General features: G+C 37.5%; 1 protein-coding gene across 5 annotated transcripts in view; it reads right to left on the minus strand.

Moving 5' to 3' along the window:
* The window catches only part of CDC42SE2 (CDC42 small effector 2), a 104148-nt gene that overhangs the window by 63873 nt on the left and 19999 nt on the right, over positions 1 to 20276 (minus strand). For 3 of the 5 annotated variants that reach the window (XM_010590178.3, XM_023548504.2, XM_064275496.1), the window contains exon 2: positions 17250 to 17419. The exons of 1 other annotated variant lie outside the window; for it this stretch is intronic. The gene's annotated coding sequence lies outside the window, so the exon portion shown is untranslated. The remainder of the gene's footprint in view (positions 1 to 17249; positions 17420 to 20276) is intronic. One more of the 5 variants, XM_064275505.1, reaches the window with a different exon arrangement.

The following is a 20276-nucleotide window of genomic DNA, read 5'->3' on the forward strand; positions in this document are numbered from 1 at the left end:
CTGCACAACCAATTCTTATTAAAATGTAAGTCTTTGAAATGCAGGTCTATGGAAAGGGGACATAAAGGATTTCATTATCTTTTCTCAAAACTCACAGTGCAGATTAAAGCTCCACCCTCCCAAACTACACCACCACCTGCACCCTTAACTCACACCAAGTAAGTGCAGCAATTCAGTGCTAAATATGCAAATAAAAACAGTCATGAAAGGAGTAAACTGTAATGAACTTCGAACTCTGCCAAAGTTATTTTAAAACGGTTTATAATATTTATAATGCAATCATGAGTTACAGCTGGTTGCTCATACGATGGCATGATTATAGAAATAATACTTTTAAATAATAAACACTTGAAAGAAAGAGTAGACACTTCTACAGTCATCTCAGAATATTAATTTCAGAAATGTCCAATCAGGAAAAAAATTACTCAAAATGAAAAAATACTTTATAAGAGATTAATTTTGTTGTACAACACACACTCCTACAGTTTTCTTGGAAAGGGAGGAAAAAAATGAAAGGACAACTGACACCTTTTTCCATGTTTTTACTAGGATCTCACGTACTGTTTGCTCTCTGGGTAAAATCCTTAACAACTCCTTGACTCTGCTCTTAATTGACAATTTATGACTGAATTCATCTTATGGGAAAAGTTAACACAAAACTGTTGAAACCATTTGCAATCAAAACTAAACAGGTCAAGTACTCTGCTACAAAGTAAAACTGGCATATAGTCCATTTTTATAAAAACATTTTTAAGCTGGCACATAGCTGCAATTCCTTTTAACATGTAGATTCTTAAAATTTTAACTATGTTAGAGAAAAGAATTAAGGTTAGCAAAATCCACTGGGGCTAAGTATAGCCCTACTGTTCCTGGGTGATTCATTCATGGTTAAATGGAGGAAGACAATAGGGGAGGGCTGCATGAAGGGTACTATCCTTTGAGGCTCTGAATAGACAACATATACTTCAAGTCACAGAAACAAAGCACACTGAGAAATGGTTTTAAAATGTGACTATTTGTTACATTTTTAGGTAATCAAATTAATATTACTGCCTTAAATGTATTTCATGAACTTTTTTAAGTATGTAAGAAATGCACGCATAAAATGCTTGTTAAAAATGCAGACTGGATATACCAGCAGTGAGAAATTTGAAAGGGAGATTAGGGAAGCAATTCCATTTACAATAGCATCTAAGAGAATAAAATACGTAACAATAAATCTATCCAGGGGCGTGAAGGACTTATACAATGAAAACTGTAAAACTGCTGAAAAAGATTGAAGCAGACTTAAATAAATAGAAAGATGTTCCATGTTCATAGATTGGAAGACTTAATATTGTTAGGATGCCAATATCATCCAAAGCAAAATACAGACTCAATGCAATCCCGATCAAAATTCCAACAGCCTTCTTTATAGAAACTGAAAAACCAATCCTCAACTTTATGTGGAATGGCAAGACACCCCAAATAGCTAAAGCAATGTTGAAAGAGAAGACCAAAGTAGGAGGACTCACATTTTCTAATTTTAAAACATACTTTACAGCTACACAAATCAAAACAGCCTGGTACTGGTATAACGACACACAGACCAATGAAATAGAGCTGAGTCCAGAATTAAAATCATACATCTGTGGTCAACTGATTTTTGACAAGGGAGCTAAGTCAACAGATGGGGAAAGAAGAATCTCTTCAATAAATGGCGCTGGGAAAATCAGATTTCCACATGCAAAAAAATGAAACAGGATTCATGCCTCAAATGCCATATACAAAAATAAATTCAGAATGGATTAAAGACAGTCTTAATTATCTAGTGCTGCTGCTGCTGTTACAGAAATACCTCAAATGGATGGCTTTAACAAAGAGAAATTTATTTTCTCAGTTTAGGAGGCTATAAGTCCGAATTCAGGTCACCAGCTCTAGAGGAAGGTTTTCTCTTTCTGTTGGCTCTGGGCTAAGGTCCTTGTCAACATCTTCCTCTAGGTCTAGGAACTTCTAAGCACAGGGACTCCAGGTCCAAAGGATGTGCTCCACTCCTGGTTCTTCTTTCTTGGTAGTAATAAGGTCCTCCTCCCCTCTGTTGAATTCTCTTATATCAAAAAAGATTAACTCAAGGTAAAATCTAATCCTGTACATTGAGTCCTGCCTCATTAACGTAACTGTCTCTAATCCTATCTCATTAACATCATAGAGATTAGGATTTACAACACATAGGATAATCATATCAGATCACAAAATGGGGGACAACCACACAATACTGGGAATCATGGCCTAGCCAAGTTGATACACATTTATGGGGAACACAATTCAATCCATAACAAGGACCTAAATGTGCAACTAAAACCATAAAATTCTGAGATGAAAAAAGCCAGGGCAATGGTGTTAGGCCTAGCTTTTAACAATGGATTATCTAACATAATAACAAAAGCACGATTAGCAAAAGACAAAAAAAGTAACTGGGACCTCATAAAAATTAAAAACTTTTGTTCATCAAAAGACTTTACTAAAGAAACGACAAAATAAGCTACTGATTGGGAGAATATCTTCGGAAACCACAGATACAACAAGAATCTAATGAAGAAAAATACACATAAAACTTGAACAACTTACCAAAAAAAACACGAATAACTCAAGCATAAAATGGGCAAAGGACTTGAACAGACATGTCACGGAAGAGGACATTCAAATGGCCATCAAACACATGAATAGATGTTCAGCATCATTAGCCATCAGAGAGATGCATATCAAAACCACAATGAGATACCATTTCACTCCCATTAAGGTGGCTAAGACAAAAAAAAGAAAATAACAAATGTTGGCGAGGAAGTGGGAAAACTGAACTCTTACCTGTAACTGGTGAGAATGTAAAATAGTATGTTGTGGAAAACTGTGGCAGTTCCTCAAAAAACTAAAAATAGAACTACCATAAACTAGAAAAAAAACCAAACCCGTTGCCATCAAGTTGATTCCAATACATAGCGACCCTACAGGACAGTAGAATTGCCCTGTTTGGTTTCCAAGGAGCACCTGGTGGATTTGAACTGCCAACCTTTTGGTTAGCAGCTGTAGCTCTTAACCACTATGCCACCAGGGTTTCCAGAACTACCCTATGACCCGGCAATTTCACTCCAAGGTATATAACCAAAAGACTTGAAAGCAGAGACTCAAAGACTTGTATACCAATTTTCATTGCAGCACTGTTCGCAATAGCCAAAAAGTCTAAAAAACCTAAATGGCCACCAGCAGATGAATGGATAAACACAACGTGATACATACATACAATGGAATACTATTCAGCTAATAGGAGAATGAAGTCTTGATACATGCTACAATATGGATGGAGCTGGGCGACATTATGCTGAGTGAAATAAGTCAATCGCAAAAGGACAATTGTATGACCTCACTTACATGAAAAGACAAGAAAAGGCAAATATATGGAGACCAAAGTTTATCAGTGGTTACCAGGAGTGGGAAGGAGGATTCGGGGTGGGGTGGGGTTTAACAGTGATGGAAAAATCACACTCATAAAGGGTAGGGTTGCACTGGGAATTATTGTAATTGCTGTCAATAAGTTATACACTTGTGAAAAGTTGAATTGGCAAAAGTTCTGTGATAGATACATTTACAACAATGACCAAAAAAAGAGTAGCTTCTGAGGCTACTTGTGCACAACCAAAATCCTCATGGGGTTTGGTTCCTTGGTTAGGAGGTTTAGAATCATGGTTTCCTGGGATATCCTAGGTTAATTGGCCTAATAACTTTGGTGCTTCTGCTCTACCTCCTGGTTTGCTGCATGGCGCCTGTGGCCTTGAAATCTTGCAGGTGGCCATCCAAGGCACAACAATTGGTCTCTATTTGCCTGGAGCAACAGGGGAAGGAGGAGAATCAGACTAGAAGGAGAATGTAGAATGTGTGGCTTACTGCCTCCATGAGCAACAACCTCCTTTACCATGAAACTAGAAGTAGTGAACATCTTGATCAAAGATTCCTTAGAAATTCTGATCAAAAGGGGAAAAATATAGAACAGAATTTCAAATTCTCATGGACTCCAGACTTCCTGGAGCCATGAAGGCTGGATAAACCCCTGGAACTATTGCCCAGAGATAGCCTTAAACCAGAAATATTCCCTGAAGTCTTCTTAAAACCGAAAAATAGTTTAGCTTAACTAGTAAAAATGTCTGCCTTGAGCGTTATGAACTTTTAAGAACTATCTATATAGGATCAAATTGATAACAACAACTTGAAATATTAGATAGGAACCTTAGGGGGCAGTGAATTTATGTTAATAGGGTAGAAACAACTCAGGAAAGGAGGGTAAGAATGGTTGCACAACTCAAAGAAAGTTATCAATGTCACTAAATGGTACATGCAGAATATGCTGAATTGGTGTATGTTTTGCTGGGCATATTCTCAACAACAACAAAATAAATAAAATTCTAAGAAAATGCACATTGGTGGTCTCAACCCACCTGGAGCAAAGGAGAATGAAGAACACCAAGGACGCAAGGTAATTACAAGCCCAAGAGACAGAAAAGTCCACATAAACCAGAGACTACATCAGCCTGAGACCAGAAGAACTAGATGGTGCCTGGTTATAACCCACGACTGCCCTGACAGGGAACAAAACAGAGAACCTCTGAGGGAGCAGGAGAGCAGTGGGATGCAGACCCCAAATTCTCCTAAAAAGACTAGACTTAATGGTCTCACTGAGACTAGAAGGGCCCCGGTGGTCATGGTTCCCAGACCTTCTGTTAGCCCAGGACAGGAACCATTCCCAAAGCCAACTCTTCAGACAGGGACTGGACTGGACAATGGGATAGAAAAAGATGCTGGTGAAGAATGAGCTTCTTGAATCAAGTAGACACTTGAGAGTATGCTGGCATCTCCTATCTGGAGGGGAGATGAGAGGGAAGAGAGGGTTAGAAGCTGGAGGAACGGACACGAAAAGAGAGAGTGGAGGGAAGGAGCAGACTGTCTCATTAGAGGGGAGAGCAATTACGAGTATATAGCAAGGTATATATAAATTTTTGTATGAGAGACTGACTTGATTTGTAAACTTTCACTTAAAGCACAATAAAAAATTAAAAAAAAAAAAGCACATTGGGGTCTCGCCCCTATGTATTCTAATGAGTTGATAAAGGTTAAAATTAAGAGGAATAATTTTTTTTTTTAACCAAGTACCACATCATGATTCTTTTTTTCAGATAGGTAATTTATCACCATGGCACAAATTCAAATGATATAAGAGAATAAAGTAAGAAAAATTAATTTCCTATCCACTATTATTATCCTTGGACACCCAGTTCTCCCCAGACATATTCATTAACATTAACTTTTGATGTAGCCTTTCAGATATTCTATGACTATAAAAGCATATATGTTGACTCATTTTTTTTTTTTCCATACAAACGATAGTATAAACCAGTTGGCACTTTGCTTTTTCTCTTAACACTGTATCTTGAAAACCAGGCAACGTCATTTTTTTTTTCTTTTTATAATTGCCTCCTTCCGTTTTTAACATTGGCATTCTATTATAGGGATATGACCACTGTTATTGTTAAGTGCTGTCGAGTCAATTTCGGACCATATAAAACACAATGAAACACTTCCCAGTCCTGCACCATCCTCACAATTGTTGCTATGTTTGAGCTCACAGTTGCAGTCACTGTGTCAATCCATCTCATTGAGGGTCTTCCTCTTTTTCACTGACCCTCTAACTTTACCAAGCATGATGTCCTTTTCCATGGACTGATCCTTTCTGACAACACGTACTAAGTATGTGAGACAAAGTCTCACCGTCGTTGCTTCTGAGGAGCTTTCTAACTGTACTTCTTCCAACACAGATTTGTTTCTTCTTCTGGCAGTCCATGGTATATTCAATATTCTTGCCAACACCATAATCCAAAGGTGTCAAATCTTTGGTCTTCCTTATTCATTGTACAGCTTTCAGATGCATATGAAGCAACAGAAAATATCATGACTTGGGTTAGGGGCAACTTAGTTCTCAAAGTGACATCTTTGCTTCTTAACACTTTAAAAACATCTTTTGCAGTAGATCTGCCCAATGTAATATATCATTTGATTTCCTGACTGCTGCTTCCATGGGTGTTGACTGTTGACCCAGGTAAAATGAAATCCTTGACAACTTCATTATTTTCTCCGTTAATCATGATGTTGCTTATCAGTTCAGCTATAAGGATTTTTGCTTTTTTTATGTTGAAGTGCAATTCCTACTAAAGGCTGCAGCCTTTGATCTTCATCAGTAAGTGCTTCAAGTCCTCTCTGCTTTCCGCAAGCAAACTTGTGTCATCTGCATATCACAGGTTGTCAATGAGTCTTCCTCCAATCCTAATGCTGCGTTCTTTATATAGTCCAACTTCTCAGATTATTTGCTCAGCATACAGACTGAGTGAGTATGGTGAAAGGACACAATTCTAATGCACACCTTTCCTGATTTTAAACCACGCAGTATCCCCTGCTGTCTGAACAAGTGCCTCTTGGTACTATTTACAGGTTCCCTATCAGTACAATTAAGCATTCTGGAATTTCCATTTGTCGCAATGTTATCCGTAAGCTATTATAATACTGTCATTAAAAAAAAAATCACTTTCTCCACTGACTTGAAATACATCTTTATCATAATTCTAAATTTCCATATGAATTTGGGACTATTTTTACTCATCTGTCTAATCACGTACTACAATCAAAATGTTTTCAGTACTATAGTTTTATAACACATTTTTAATATCTTGGAGAACTTGTCCCTTCTTAGCTCCTTTTAAAAAAGATATATTGTGGTAAAATATACATAACAAAACATTCGCCATTTCAATCATTTTTATATGTACAAATTAATTCAGTGACATTAATTACATTCACTCTATTGTGCAACCATCGCCACTATCCGTTTCCAAGTTTTTTCATTACCTTTAACAGAAACTCAGTGACCCTTTATGTTAAAGTGCAATCCACACACTCAACACCCCTCCCCCAAGACCTGGTAACCACTAATAAACTTTGGTCTCTATGCATGTGCCTGTTATAGATATTTCATATAAGTGGGATCCTACAATATTTTTCCTTTTGTGACTGGCATTTTTCCCTCAGCATAATGCTTCCAAGGTTCATCCATGTCGCAGACTTTCTTTATGGCTTAATAATATTCAATGTACATACCACATTTTGTTTATTCATTCATCTGTTGATGTACACTTGGGTTTTTTTTTAACCTTTTGGCTATTGTGAATAGTGCTGCAATGAACACTGGTACACAAGTATCTGCTTGTATACCTGCTTTTAAGACTTCAGGATACATAACTAGGAGTGGAATTGATGGGTCACAGGGTAGTTCATAACTTTTTGAAGAACTGCCAAACTTCTTTCTACAGTGGGTGCGCCATTTTACAGTTCCACCAACAATAGATAAGGTTTCTAATTTCTCCAAATCCTGCTGTTTTCCACTTTTCTAAACAGCCATCCTAGTAGGTGTGAAGTGGTATCTCATTGTAGTTTTTACATTTCCCTAATGAATAATGATGTTGAGCGTCTTTTCATGTGCTTATTTTGGCCATTTGTATAACTTTTTTGGTAAACCGTCTACTCAAGTCCTTTGCCCTCCCCTCCCCCCCTTTTTTCATGTTGTTTGCCTCATCTAGCTCAATTGGTATAACATAGTTTATAAAGAAAATGTTCTACATCCTCCTTTGGTGAGCAGCATACGGGGTCTTAAAAGCTGTGCGCGGCCATCTAAGATACCCTCTCTGGAACAAGGAAGAATGAAGACAACAAAAGATACAAGGAAAAGATTAGTCCAAAGGACTAATGGACCACAGCTACCACAGTCTCCACCAGATTGAGTTCAGCACAACTAGGTGGTGCCTGGCTACCATCACCGACTGCTCTAACAGGGATCACAATAGAGGGTCCCAGACAGAGCTGGAGAAAAATGTACAACAAAATTCTAACTCACCAAAAAAGACCAGACTTACTCGTCTGACAGAGACTTTAGAAACCCCAAGAGTACGGCCCCCGGATACCCTTTTAACTCAATACTAACGTCACTCCTGAGGTTCACCCTTCAGTCAAAGATTAGACAGGCCCATAAGACAAAACGAGACTAAATGGGCGTACCAGCCCAGGGGCAAGGATGAAGATACAGTGTTAATCTACACCATGGATTCAAGGAGAATTAGTATTTTGCAGACATTGAATTATGATGTTGACTCTACCTAAGTCTTCTTTTGGGTCTTGGGTAATCTATTTTTTTGGAGAAACAATGCTCTATGTCAAACTGAAGAACAATGGTGGAAAAGGAGCAATGGCTTTGTGTAAGCCATTAAACACAGTGTGTACTGCCTGCAAGGGGCGCTTCAGCCCAATTACATATCAATAATGTAAAAATTTGTCCTTGCTAGGGAGATTAGCAAAATCCTTCCCAGAAGCAGAAACTGCTCTTCTAAACCACTTTCTATGACCCTACAGGTACGAGAACAAGTACGCTGAAGTAAGTGGTTCAGAATTCCACTTAACACTATACCATAAAGCCTGTGGTTGACTACAGACTTAGAACACTGGGATGAAGTAAGAACAACCCTTGAGGAGGGAAAAAATTAACCCTGGGGTTTGAAAAGATCCTTCTCAAACTCTCCATCTCCAAATCATTGAAAAGACCAGCATTTCAGGTAAATAAACTGAGTTGCATAAAATTAAAACTATGTGATTGCTTAAGTCCCAAATCAAAGGAATGGGCTTAAAAAATCCTGTTGAAGTGGCAGGCAGAGCTTTAACCTAAGAAAAGCACTCACCCTAAGAGTGGCCATCTCGGTCTTGGCAGGCACATCTAGGTCCTAGGCCTCTGTCAGTCTCGAGTTTCTCTGCCCAGAAACCCATTTATATTCTATAGTTTTTGACCCAAGCAGCTTTACTCACAGCAGCATCCCAGTTGTGAATTTTCAACCCAATTACCTCAGCTGACCTAAGACAGTAATTGCTTCCTTTGGGTAGACAAATCTCTAGCACTGGGAATATATAGAAATGATAAAGCAGTGAGCCAAAAACCTCGCCAATTAATAATTTTATGCTATTAAATTTATAATAACTTATTATGATATTTGGGGTATGTTCTATTTATTAAGATATTTGAAAGTCAAGAAAATTTGACCTGCTGAATTCCTAAGTTTAATTTATTAGACATTCAAGAATGAAGCATTTAGAAAGATTTTGTCTGCTACACCACTAAATCTGCCTTGTTAACTGCTTGAAATATTTGAGAATCATATACATGTAACCATCACTTAGAAATGTCTAAGAATCGAAGCAGTTAGGAAAGTACTGGTAAATATTTAAGGGATATTCACTTTTCCTTACCAAAAACCAAAACCAATGACAATATATATAATACTGTACTTTCAGTGAGTTTTATGGGTCAAGCATTTTTAAAAAGAACTACAAAAAGAGGGAGACATATGAATATGATCCTGGATGAGAAATTTCTACATTCACCCTAAGATCAAGACATCTCATTTAATTAGTATCATTCCCTATAATACAGCATTTTTCAGTGAACATGTATATTAAGAAGAAATTATTATTTGATGGTAATAATAAATGAAAATACTCATCTTGCATGCAGTTACTTCTTTTCAAAGAAGAAATTGATTCTTTTTATATATGTTTATAAAAACATGTTTTCTGTTCGGAGAGCAGAAAACAAGCAGAGCATTTCCTCATGCTGTCCTGAAAACATCCCTTACTCAAATTCACAAAAGGACCGCTTTTATGATTTCTTCACTGAAATCTTGGCCTTTATACTTAGGGCATACAGCAACAGCTACAATCAATTCCAGCTGTCATAGTAAGGATTATTATAACATGGTTACGGCCTACATTAAGCCCATCAACTCTATTTACATAAGTATAGCATAGTCTCTCAGATGATAATGATGTCTGACCTGGATCACTAATCAAAAAACTGGGAATTAACTATGTTTCCATTCCTTATACTAGCAAACTACTACTGAACTTTTGAAAGATTTTCTAGCTACAAATAAATAAGGTATTGTATATAGCTTTGGACTGCTGTTGTTGCTAGGTGCCAGAAAGTCGATTCCAACTCATAGTGACCTCATATGACACAGCAGAACTGCCCCATAGGTTTTCTTGGTTGTGGTGCATTAGTTAAGTGATATGGCTGCTAACCAAAGGTTGGCAGTTTGAATCTACCAGCTGCTTCCTGGAAACCCTCTGGGGCAGTTCTACTCTTTCCTATAGGGTCACTGTGGGTCAGAATTGGCTCAACTGCAAAGGGTTTGGTTTTTGGTTTAATCTTTATGGGGGCAGATCACCAGGTCTTTCTCCCACTCAGCCAGTGAGTGGGTTCAAACGCCAACCTTTTGGTTAGCAGCTGAATACTTAATTGTTGCACCACCAGGGCGCCTTTAGTTCTGGAATAAAATCTTTTTCTCTGAAAAAGCTGCCTAAAAGTTCCTTCTTTATTGATATTTAAAAATTAGAACAGGAGAAACTCAGCCAACTCAGGGGTACTATTTGAAAGGCTATCCTGTTATATCTCTACATTTAAAAAATAATTTTCTACAACATGTACATTTCCCCACTCTCCCATATTTGGTGAACAATTATTCTTCTCATCCGTGTGCATGTGTGTGTTCAATACCTAAACTCACCAGACAACTTCTACAATACTGGTACTCACAGCAAGATGCTATAAAGTCAGAACGGGGAAAAGCTAGGATCAGACATCAGCCATATGACCACTTAACTAGGAAAAGTATAACTGTTAATACTGAATATATATTTTCTGAGTGTTTTCCATCTCTGAAATTGATACAATCATTTCCTATCACCAGCCAAATGTATAGGCTATCAAGATGCTTCATTATGTTCTACCTCCTGGTTCGCTGCATAGTGCCTAGGGTCTTAAAGGCTTGCAAATAGGCATTCAAGGCACAACTGGTCTCTAATAGCCTGGAACAACAAAGGAAGAAGGACACTCAGGAACAGGAGGAGGATATGAAATGTGTGGCTAATTGCCTCCATGAACAACCTGCCTCCTTTGCCATGAGACCAAAAGAACCGGATGGTGTCCCGCTACCAGATGGTGTCCAGCTACCATTACTAAACATTTTGATCAAAGATTCCATAAAACACTGACCAAAAAGGGGAAAATGATGGGTAGAATTTCAAATTCTCATGCACACCAGACTTCCTGGAGCCATTAAGGTTGGACAAACCTCTGGAACTACTGCCCTGAGATAATCTTTAAACCTTAAACCAAAAACATACCAAGTCTTCTTAAAACCAAACAATAAGCTTTACTAGTAAAAAACGTCTGCTTTGAGTATTATGCTCTTTTAAGATCTATCTATATGGGATCAAACTGACAATACCAACTTGAAAGACTAGACAGGAAAGTTAGGGGGTAGTAAGTTTATGTTAATGGCAAAGGAAGACTCAGAAAAAGAGGGTGAGAATGGTCACACAACTAGAAGAATGTAATCAATGTCACTGAATTGTACATGTAGAAACTATGAATCAGTGTATACTCTGCTGTGCGTATTCTGAACAACAGCAAAAAGTAAATAAAAAAAAAGATATCGGTCCTAACCCCTGGTGCCAATAAATGTTACTACATATGGAAAAAGGGTCTATGCAGATATGATGATGCTAATGATTTTGAGATTATTCTAGATTATCCAAATGTAATCACAAGTGTCTGTATAAGAGAGACAGAGAGATCTGACACAAAGAGGAGTCAATGTGACCACAGAGGCAGAGACTACAGTGATGCAGCTACAAACCAAGGAATGCCAGCAGCCACCAGAAGCTGGAAGAGGCAAAGAATGGATTCTCCTCTAGAGCCTACAGAGGAGTCACAGCCCTCCCACACCTTGATTTCAGCCCAGTTAACACTGGGACTTCCGACTTTGGATTTCTGGCTTCCAAAAGTAAGAGAATAAATTTCTGTTGCTTTAAGCCACTTTAAAAAAAGGAGGAAAATGCTTTACTAACCAGATAATAATGGGAAAAAAAAAATCTCATTCAACAAATATTTATTAAGCTCCTACTATATGCTAGCCCATCTAAATAAATATTTAAAAAATAAGAAATATAAAATGTCAGTAAATTATAAAAACGTAATAAAATTTCTTAATAAAAGGGAAGTAAATTAACACCTCTTTTACATTTTATTTATAAAGCACACTCAAAGGCCAGCTTCATGCTCAATGGTGAAACATTATAAACGTTCTGTTTAATGCAAGCATTTAGTGAAACATTAGAAGTACTAAATTAATGAACAAGAAAAGAATGCTCATTATAATCACAATGTTCTAAAAGTTCTAGCCAATGTAACTGGTAAGTGAAATGATATGAGATGCAAAATCTGGAAAGAATAAAGCAAAAGTATGTTTAGTTACAAACAACATCTGCATTCCCAGAAAAGCTAAGTGAATTAATGTGAAGACTACTAGAAATACTGAGTGAATTTAGTAAGGTGGCTGACTAAAACTCAACACAAGAGTAATAACCTTTCTAATCCCAACAATAAACAGATGAAACATTAAATTAAAAAAAAATTTAATTTACAATAAAAGAAGAGATGAAATAAAAGTAGGTATAAACTTTAGAACATGCAAAACCTATGAAACATGTAAAAGGACAAAAGGAAAATATCAAGACTATATTTAAGAGAATTTTCTGAGAACTACACAAATTACAAAATTCACATGGAAATCTAAAAATGTATGATCATCCAAGAAAACTCTGAAAAATAAGAGTTAAACTGAGAGTAGCCCGATAGATATTAAATGTATTATAAGCTATAATGAGTAAAAATAATTGTGAGCATATAAATAGAACAATGGCATAGAATAAGGAGTATATAAATAAATTAATAGAAATTAAAATTTAATTATAAAAATGGCCACTGAGGGAAATTCTATCAAATGACGCCACTATATACGTCACATAATCCCATAATTCCACAACGTGGAAGAGCAATTACTATCACAGGTGAGGCTAATGACATTTTCCTATGTAACAACATGTAACCACTAACACGTTATGGTGAAGTGGTTATTGGCATATATACAGTAACTATTTGTGAGAAAAGTAATCAACAGCTTTGGTTCTGTTTATCATTTGAGAAAAAAAAGACAATTCATCTAATTAACAATTATTTAGTGAATCTGTATAAACTAGAATTCACAGCTACACATTTAACAAGGAGAGACATGCTAGGTTGATAAAGAAGTTGTACTTGAATGTCAATTCACATTCTACATACTTCATAAAGAAAACTGTTATTGACAAATATACCTTTTGACTCTGATGCAGGACTGAAGAAAAAATAGTAAAAATTCAAATCACAATTACCCTTCAGTGTGCTGATACAAAGACATGGACAGCAAGTACAAGGCTCACCTTCGTATGCTGACTGCTGAGGGGAAAGGTGTTCACAGGGGGTTTGGAAACGTGAAATAAAATAGCAAATATTTCTTAAAGATAATGATAATACCAGAGGGAAAAATTTCTATTTCCAGTGGCATATCTTAAGAGGCATATTTCAGCAACATGGTAAGTGTTTTGAATAGCCTAAAACTATTCCATCAGCAATGGAATGTCATAAATGTTAAGGATTATTCAGAATGCAGTATAAATTCTACATTACCGAGAATTTAACTCTTTACTAACACTTGAATTTCTATGTTTACTTTAAATATCTGTTTAAAACCAAACCCGTTGCTGTCAAGTCGATTCCGACTGATAGTGACCCTAGATGACAAAGTAGAACTGGTCCGTAGGGTTTCCAAGGCAGTAAATCCTTACAGAAGCAGACTGCCACATCTTTCTCCCATGGAACAGCTGGTGAGTTCGAACCACCAACCTTTCGGTTCGCAGTCAAGCACTTTAACCACTGCGCCAACCACGGCTCCTGTAAATATCTGTTTAGTTATAATTTCCTGCTGATGTTTATTCCGTGTATGTCTTACTTTACTTACTATGTGTAAGGCACTTGTCTAAGTGCTTGCTATATATTAACTCTTTTAATGAGAACAGCAATTTTATGGAGTAGGTATTATTATTATTCCCATTTACAGAAAAAAAAAAAAACAAACCCCAAGGTACAACTTTACCCACTACGGAACCATGATTCAAACTCAAATTTCTGGGAGAGGAAAAAAACACTCAAATAATCTGGCTCCAAAGCTTATTCTCTTAATGTACTATGTATTGCTCTTAAATGAAAAATAAACCTGTAAAGACTACTGTCTTTAAAAACCCTGAAGGAAAAATAAGAACAAACAAGTAATAAATCCATGAAAAATGTTAAATCTGAATGCCAATTAAAGAAATAAAAATAAACACAATAACACGCATCTTCTGCACAAACTGGCAAGACTTTTTAAAAATTACAAGACCAAGGATGTTGTGGGTTCAGGGAAATATTCACTGTGATCGTCCTAAGATTACAGATAAACAACTTGACAAAGTTAAAAAGCTCTAATATTGCGTCTCTGGCTCTACTAGAATTCCACCTCTAGGAACCAATTTTCAGAAAAATACTCACAAACATGCACAAAGACAGAACCTGGGAGCTGTCACCTGTGCTGCCAGGACCCTTCCCATGCCCTTGATGGAAGAGCTGAGAAGCCTGTTCGTTACACAGGGTTCTGGTTGTGTACCACCAGAGCCCTTGCACTTAACTTGAATACTTGAATAAAATCAATGAATGGACTGCATTACCTGCCACCCCTATCTTGCCAAATGCACAATTCAAGTTTCAATTAAGTACACTGAGTTCTCATTACGTAGGTGGAGAATGAGTAATGACAAAGATCAATCAGTTAGGCTGCTTTCAAATACAAGTAAGAGAAAAACCAGAGCCAAATGGAATAAACAAGTGGTTCAAGTAAGTAAAAGGTTAGATGTATACTAGCTTCAGAGGAGGCTTGAACCAGCAACTGAATACGGGTGACCAGGGAATGGTTTTTCTCTGCTCTATTCCTCAGTGTTGGAGCCCTAGTGGCACAGTGGTTATGAGCTATGGCTGCTAACCAAAAGGTTGGCAGTTCGAATCCACCAGCCGCTCCTTGGAAACCCTATGGGGCAGGGGCAGTTCTAGTCTATCCTACAGGGTTACTGGGAGTTGGAGTCTACTTGATGGCAACTGTTTCTGCTTTTCGTTTTTAATTCCCCAGTGCTGGCTTCTTACTCATGATCAGAACATAGCTGCCAGCAGTTCACAATGGTTGTATGTTTTCAGGTTGAAATTTGGCAGAAAAGATTAGGTGCCTTTATTTATCTCAACCAAAAAACCAAAAACCAAACCTGTTGCCGTCGAGTCGATTACGACTTACAGCGACCCTATAGGTCAGAGTAGAACTGTCCCATAGAGTTTGCAAGGAGCACCTAGTAGATTTGAACTGCCGACCTTTTCTGGTTAGCAGCCACAGCACTTAACCACTACACCACCAGGGTCCTGGTTAATGTTCTAAGATTCATTCTGATTCGTTTGGCTTATGTCATATGCCTGCCATGACTGCCTTAGACTAAAACACTTGTTCTTCTCCTACAAACTCTTCATAGTATATATGAAATAAAGCACTTCAAAGTTGGTCTTGGTGATCTAAATTTCTTGCATTATTCAACAATGGTACTTTACTACATTTAAAGTGGTGCGCCAAGCACATCACACAACTTTCCCCATATTCTTAAAAAGTGATTCTCCCAGGTTTTAATAACAATCAAGAACAAAAAAAGGTGAATTCTTCCACGAATGTAGATCACTTTTTAAAGGTGTCAGAATGTATTTCCAGTTTATAACACAGGGTAATGATTTCCCTTAACATAACTGAAAGCAACACCATCGATTTTCAAGAACAAAAAAAAATCTCATGCTTTTTCAAGTTACAATAGCAGGATTAAAAGAAATGATAGAAGAGTACACAGATACCTCAACTTAGGACATAAAAAAATTTTTTTTTAAGATTTGGTTTCATAGAGCTTTAAAATATATGCAACTAGACCATCCATCCTGAATACAACAAACACTGTAAAGGGACAGAGCAGTGTCAGAGGTCTGGGGACCATGGTTTCAGGGGACATCTAGGTCAATCGGCATAACAAAGTGTATTAAGAAAATGTCCTGCATACCACTTTGGTGAGTGGCGTCTAGGGTCTTAAAAGCTAGCAAGCAGCCATCTAAGATGCATCAATTGTCTCAACCCACCGGAAGCAATGGAGAACGAAGAATACCAAAGACACAAGGAAAATAAGAGCCCAAGAGACAGAAAGGGCCACATAACCAGAGACTACAACAGCCTGAGGCCTGAAGAACTAGATGGTGCTTGGCCACCTGCAATGACTGCCCTGACAGGGAACACAACAGAGAACCCTTGATGGAACGTGAGAAAAGTGGGACGCAGACCACAAATTCTAGTAAAAAGACCAGACTTAATGGTCTGACTAAAACTGGAGGGACCCAGAGGTAATGGCCCCTGGACTCTCTGTTAGCCCAGGACTGAAACCACTCCCGAAGCCACCTCTTCAAAGATTAAACTGGACTGTAAGACATAAAATGATACTGGTAAGGAGTGTGCTTCTCAGCTCAAGTAGACACATGAGACTATGTGGGCAGCACCTGTCCGGAGGGTAGCTGAGAAGGCCGAGGGGGACAGCAGCTGGCTGAATGGACATGGGAAATACAGGGCCGAGAGGAGTGTGCTGTCACATTGCAGAGAAAGCAACTAGGGTCACATAACAATGTGTACATAAGATTTTGTATGAGAAACTGACTGGAATTGTAAACTTGCACTTAAAGCACAATTAAAAAAAAAAGAATGGGTGCTGGGAATATCATGATCGTAACCTCAGTGTTGGCTGAGTATTTCAAGGAAGACAGGCTTTGGAATAATTTGGCCTTGCCTTGGACTGATCTGGACTACAGAAGAGATAAAACAGAAAAATGCACAGGCAAAGGAAGGGATATGGGAAACTGGAAGAAGAAGGTCCAACTCTGCATATATTATTATACAATTATTATATAACCACACATACATTAACCATGCTTTTAGGGATAAACAATTCTCTTAAATTGCACTGTTGTCATTCTCTGTAATACAAAAAGTTAATTTACTATTTGACAGTACATGCTAAGAATGCAGAAGGAGTCATTCGATTTTTACTGAAGAATTTAGGTTATTTATTTACCAGTGGAGGATATTCAGACTCACCACTCCTTGGCAATGAAGTCACTTATTCAGCTATCTCTGAGCTGAGAACATTCCATATTATGCACACAGATGACTCTGCAGACTCACTCTCAGTAGAAGTTGTTCCTTGAAGGCTTCTTCTCATTTGGGTTCAAGGTTTCACTCAGAAATCCACACACTCACAACTGGCCCTGTCCGCAAATGAAAGCATGCAATTAGGAGGCAAAAAACAACAGGGAACAATTTCTCGCTCCCCATCTATAACCAATTGATCCAAATGAAAAATGAACTCAAAACACTAGGCTCAGTAAGCACCATGTTCAAACCACGCAACCTGCGTTTTGAAGCTTGTAATGTGGTTATTATACATGGTTAACTTTTTCTCATCAAATAAATTTACTGTAGCTTCCGTAGTACATCTAGTACAATTCTATACATCAAAGGTTGCCCACTGGGCAGAATCCGGCACATAGATGTGTTTAGTGAGCCCACACAAGGTTGGTCTACCCAGTGATAAAGGATTAACTGCCTATATTTAAAGCTCTCGATTTCTGATCTCTCTTGAAAAATCAAGACATATGGAAATACTGGGCCCACTTTCCTACATGGCAACTCTGTTAGAGTTGATTAGCAGATGACCCGTTAGACAGGGCATGTATTCTGCAGTTCTCCACAGATGTCACCACTTTCTTCTATATTACAACCCAGTTCACAGTTACCTGCGTGGACCCCGTAGGCATCTGAATTTGCAAACTCCGCTGTGTATTTACAAAGAAGCAGCTTTCCCTAAGGCCATACCCTGAATTAGGACTTCTAGCCTCTAGGACTGTGAAAAATAAATTTCTGTTCTTTAAAGCCACTCATTTGTGGTATTTTTGTTACGGTAGTACTAGGTAACTAAGATAATTCCAAATGTCCATCGACTGATGAATGGATAAATAAAATGTGGTATATCCATACGGTATGGATTATGTTCTGTGTCCCCAAAATATATGTTGGAATCTTAACACCTATACCTGTGGATGCAATGTAATGACTTTACATCTAATATAATCATCTTCCATAATATAATGCAATCAATCAGTTGAAGTCATACAAGTGTAGGGTGGATTCTAAACCTAATAACTTCTGAGTTATATAAATATAAGTAATTGATTAGACTTATACAAAAAGCAGGACTTTTTCAATGCATTAAGTTTCAAAATCATTGCCACAATCTTCCTCTTGAGGAGAAAGTAACTCTTTTAAAAGTACTTTTAAAAGTACAACATCTCAATTCCAAGGATAAAAAATATAATTACTAATTACAAAGAAAGTATGTGCCAAAAAATAGCACTCTAAATAACCTAAATAACTTGGCATGAGCAAAGGGAAAATTTGATGGATTTCAACATTATTCATTTAATTGTGGTCCACTGAATACCTCAATCTTTCATTACACTTCATAGGAATTAGATAAAAAACACTGAGTCATTCTACTGCCAACAAAAAAGATATCTTAATATAATCATCTGATTAGAGTTCATCTGGGTATCATTACTAAATGTACTTCAAGTTCTGCTTAGAATTCATGAAAAAATGTCATGAAGCCAGATACAATCTAATTAATGTTAAATTCTGGCATGCTTTGATCTTTTATGTACCACATTAAATGCCACCTTTATCCCCCACTGCCAGGGTCATTTATACTAAAGAGACAGCTAACTCCATTATTTCCTTAACTGAATTTAACCATTATATTTCATTTAGACAGTATCAAAAGTATGTACCCCTAACTCTATCCAGAGATTTCTCTTCTCCAAGTTAATCAGTCTCAGTTCCATTATAATGCTATGGAAAGAAGACTGCATTTTCAAATGAGTTAACTGTGCTACCTTCAAATACTTTTAGGGCTGTCACAGAGAAAAATTACGATATTTCTGCATCATCCCAAATGGTAGAACTAGAATCAGTGAGAGGAGGTTATAGTCTGACATGTATCTTTGAGTCACTGCTGCCTAAAGGTACAATGTCACGCCTTGTGATAGAGTGAATACCTATTATCAGTGGCCAGGATGTTATGCCAGTAATTCAAAAGTCCCAAAGATAGTTGATTTAGACCAAGTTTATGAAGTTAGGCCAATTTTACTCCAGTCCTTGGACCCTTTTAGGACTTTTAAAAGTCTATTTTTAAATGCCCAATTCACTGCAATTTAAGCTGATCAAACTACAAGAAGCTAAAGTTCCTAAGTCTTAACAGTAATATTTGTTTAGTTTCCACTTCTTCCTAACAGATATGAACTAAAGCAAACCAAACTCATTGCCATGGAGTCGATTCCAACTCATAGCAACCCCAAAGGACAGAGTAGAACTGTCCCCATGGACTTCCCAAGGAGCACATGGTGGGTTTGAACTGCTGACCTTGTGTTTAGCAGACATAGCTCTGAACCACTACACCACCAGAGTTCTCAACAGATACAGTGGCTTAAATTTTCAGGCCTTGACCCTACTAGAGAACCCTGGTGACGCAGTGGTTAAGTGCTTGGCTGCTAACCAAAAGGTCAGCGGTTCAAACCCACCAGCCGCTCTACAGGAGAAAGATGTGGCAGTGGGCTTCTGTATCCATTACCCAATCAAAAGAGGATTTTTACTTTGCTTCACTATGGTCACTATCAACACACAGCCTCTAGCTCATCATAAGTGAGTCCAGATCTCTATTTAAGTACTTCATTTATTCATTATATTTAAGCCAGACAACTACCTAAGCCGCTGGGTTTTCTAAATGACGTAAAATGTTTTTACATCAATTTCTGACTAGGCGAACAGTGTTCATGTTCTTATTTTAAATTTTATGTATTTTAACTAGGCTGCTAACCAAAAGGTCACTGATTCAAACTCACCCAGAGGCTACGTGGGAGAAAGATGTGGCAGTCTGCCTTTCCATAAAGATTTAGAGTGTTGGAAACCTTATGGGGCAGCTCTACTCTGTCCTATAGGATTGCTATGAGTCTGAAGTCAACTCAATTAGAGGGCAGCAGGTTTGGTTTTTTTATCTATACCTAGGTATAT

Source organism: Loxodonta africana, chromosome 2, assembly GCF_030014295.1.
Source record: "Loxodonta africana isolate mLoxAfr1 chromosome 2, mLoxAfr1.hap2, whole genome shotgun sequence".
NCBI lineage: Eukaryota > Metazoa > Chordata > Mammalia > Proboscidea > Elephantidae > Loxodonta > Loxodonta africana.